Source organism: Sinocyclocheilus anshuiensis, unplaced genomic scaffold (genome assembly GCF_001515605.1).
Source record: "Sinocyclocheilus anshuiensis isolate Anshui unplaced genomic scaffold, SAMN03320099.WGS_v1.1 scaffold637, whole genome shotgun sequence".
In the NCBI taxonomy this organism is placed as follows: Eukaryota; Metazoa; Chordata; class Actinopteri; order Cypriniformes; family Cyprinidae; genus Sinocyclocheilus; species Sinocyclocheilus anshuiensis.
The window spans coordinates 2,995,565-2,999,344 of record NW_015539816.1 but is presented as its reverse complement, the minus strand read 5'-3'; positions in this window follow the sequence as shown (position 1 = coordinate 2,999,344).

Here is a 3,780-nt window from a genome sequence, read left to right as displayed (position 1 = left end):
ATGGCTGCAATATAACAAAGAGTGAAAAATTTAAGGGGGTCTGAATACTTTCCGTACCCACTGTAGCTTATCATAACATTGTTTGAATGTCTTTTACATCCTCTCTTAAGATTTGTACAGCTTTCAGGCCAGTGCCAATAAATGTGCGCTGGTCTAAATCTTAGTGTGGAAAGCGGATTATGTGTGTGCTTCCTCCATGCCAAGAGTCACAGCTGAACATGCTGTCCATGTGGGTGCAGTCTGTGAAGTGATGAAGGATGGAGACTTATATGGCTCGACTTGCTATAAAACTCCTTGGTTGTGCACCATACCATCAAAATCATATTTCTGTCAAAAGATGAGCTTAACTTTCATCTGATATTTCACCAGCCAGCTTTGGCTAATGGGCTTTGGAAACATGTAACATTGCATCCAAAGCGGCTTTGATTGGGAAACGCTGACCTGCAGAGATGCAGTATTTAATGCCAAAGTTTGTGCTGCAATTCAGGTTTGGGGCGTATGGAGAATTTCTTAAAACGAAAGTCTAAATCTCAGCAACAGTGCTGTTACTTTCAGACATTTTTTTAAAGCACGCATAAAATGTCCCTACTGCATGATAGGCACCACTGAAAAGGGAAATACACCTATTTTTGTAAAAGCCATTGCAACAGCAAAAAATTGTGCTGCAGAAACAATCTTTCCTCCCAATTATTTTGCACTTTCAGGATTGCTGGTGTTTTTAGGCAGGCGTCTTTTGGAGAGTCTGGCGTGTGGTTATTAACAAAATCTCTAAAATGGCTTTTTAGGAAATAGGACTGTCCCAGGCTTCCATCACTCCAGATTTGAAGCGTCTGGAAGCTCTGTAGCACAAGATCTATAGTACATGGCCCTAGAGTCCAAGTTATTACCCACTGACCTGCTTACTTTGTCTTCTACTGAATAAACTGCTTTGCAGAAATTGTTGTACTGCCTACCTACAAAGCAAGAAAACAGTGAGCAAAGTCTTCAGTCTTGCTCTCTTGGTGGTAATTTTATCAGAGATAAAAGAAATTACCTCCCTTCCTTCAACTTGGCCCCAGGAAATATGAAACCTGCTCTTTAAATAAAAACAGTCTTTACTTAATTGACTATGGAAGAATATTCAGGAATTTTTTCAAAGGGAATTGCAAATTGTGATTTCAATTGCATTTTCCACATGTGGGCACATAAATTGTGACATAATCCTTTTTTTGCAATTTGCAATTGCAAATCTTGCATTCCCGTTTGCATTTTCGCTTTGTTGTATGTCGCTCCTTGTGCCATATTGCCATGGAGATGGGCTCTTTACAACCCATGTGATGTGTCCATACAGAGTCACCTGTGTGGGTAAACAGAGCCTGACACAATTGGCCTTTAAGCCATGAATCATTCCCTAGCAAACTGAGTCAAGTCATTTTAACTTTAATTAAATTTGGAGATCTGCCACGGAGCTCGTGCTTATGGGAACTGCACAAAAATCGTTATTGATCAAGCGTTATTGAGTATTTTGTGCTGAGGGAAGCTGAACTAAAAAACAGGTAAGTGTTGAGCTTCAAAAGTTGATCATTTAGTGAAATGTTGTTTCTAAGCCGGTGTCTTCAGACACATTTGAGCTATTGGCGTAACCAGCGTTTGTAATGTTGTTTGGTCTATCTGACATATAGCCTGTTTTAGTCTCAAGAAAAGCGATGGTAGTGGGGAAAAAGTTCAATCCCTCACCCTGATTTAAAATGACAGTTGATTTGATCCAGACCTGATTGGGCCTTCTGCTCCAGGCAAAGCCCACTTTTTTTTCTCAGCAATCGCTAATAATTAATTGAATGGAAGGGACAGTTTTGTATTGACACAGAGCACAAGCACAATCTCTTTGAACTTGAAGAACACTTCCAGTGACACAGTAACCTCTTCAGCTCTTTTTGATTGTTGTTTGACTTTTTTTTTTATTTTTATTTTTTGGCTTTTTATTTTGTGAACAAAAACAGTATCACTTGCTTATGAGATTAAAACTCATGTAATTAGAAAGCCAAAGGTAAACGTGGCAAAATAATTAGACAAATATCAATATATGTATTACCATTCAAATATATATATTTTTTTTTATTAAATATGTAAGCATTATTATTTGGTCAAAAACAGTAAAACAATATTACAATTTAAAATGACTGTTTTCTGTTTGTTTATATATTAAGATGTAATTTATTCCTGTAATAGCAAAGCTGAATTTTCAACAACTATTACTTTAGTCTTCAGTGTCACACGATCCTTCAGTCCTTCAGAAATCTGAAACATTTATTGTTATTATCAATGTTGAAAATATTAATATCATCTTGATATTTTTATGCAAACTATGCAATTTTTTTCAGGATTCTTCAATGAATACAAAGTTCAAAAGTTCATTTTTTAAAATAAATTGTAACATTTATAAATGTCTTTACTGTCTCTTTTGAACAATTTTTGTCCTTGCTGAACAAAAGCATTAATTTCTTTCAAAAAAATATTATTATTATTATTATTAATAATAATAATAATTTCTGTTGTTTGTACATGGTATTATGTCTGTTATGTAGTAACATGGTTCTGTGTACAAAAAACCAGGTGAGCTTGACAAAGAAAACTGTTTTGTATGATGTCAAATATTACTGTATTTACACCTTATTTTTCTGCCTTTTTCTAACCTCCTGCAGCTAAAACCACTCTTAATCCATTTTGTAATTATATGGGACTGTAACAACACGGGTGATTTAGGAGGCAATTTTCACATGTAGCGATTTAAAGCATAGAGAATTAGAGATCAACAAAAACAAGAAATTGTGAGACATGAGCATTGATGGACTATGAGATGATTACTGACATGTTTTCAACCATCACATCATGGTGGAAAAAATACTACCCATGAATTATGGAAATAGATCATGGTATTAACTTGGATAAGAATAGATGTAGCCATAGGCTGTAGGTGACCTGGCAATACCACGCCACAAACATCACCACAGTATCTTTCTCATGCTGTGTGCTCATGCATGTTAATGTTAATGCTGATAGATTGCCATTGAATTCTGTTCCATGATGCATCGATGTGGGTGGCAAATTTTGTCAGAAAAGCTGCTCTTCTGTTGAACTTTCTGTTCATCAAAGGATTCAGAAAAAAATATATAGCGTGGTTTCCAACAAAAATATTAAGCAGCGCAAAAAAAAAAAAGAATAATTCTTGAGTACCAAATCAGCATATTAGAATGATTTCTGAGGGATCATGTGACAATGGAGACTGGTGTAATATTGCCTTAAATTCAGCTTTGCATCACAGGAATAAATGACATTGTAAAATAAAAAATATTTTTCACAATCTTATGTATTGTATTTTTTTATCTTAAAGGGGTCATATGATGCTTCTAAAAAGAACAGTATTTTGTGTATTTGGTGTAATGAAATGTGTTTATGCGGTTTAAGGTTAAAAAAACATTATTTTCCACATACTGTACATTATTGTTTCTCCTCTATGCCCCACCTTTCTGAAACGCGTCGATTTTTACAAAGCTCATCGGTCTGAAAAAGCGAGGTGTGCTGTGATTGGCCAGCTATCCAGTGCGTTGTGATTGGCCGAATACCTCAAGTGTGAGATGGAAATGTTACGCCCAAACCATACTGTGATGATGCCCTGTCAGGCCAGAGCGATGATTCAAAGGCATGAAAACCCATTATAAACGAGGCATTCGTTGCATCCAGTGGGGACATAATTATGGATTATAATGACTTATACTGTCTTTTTACGCGTTGCGTTGCATC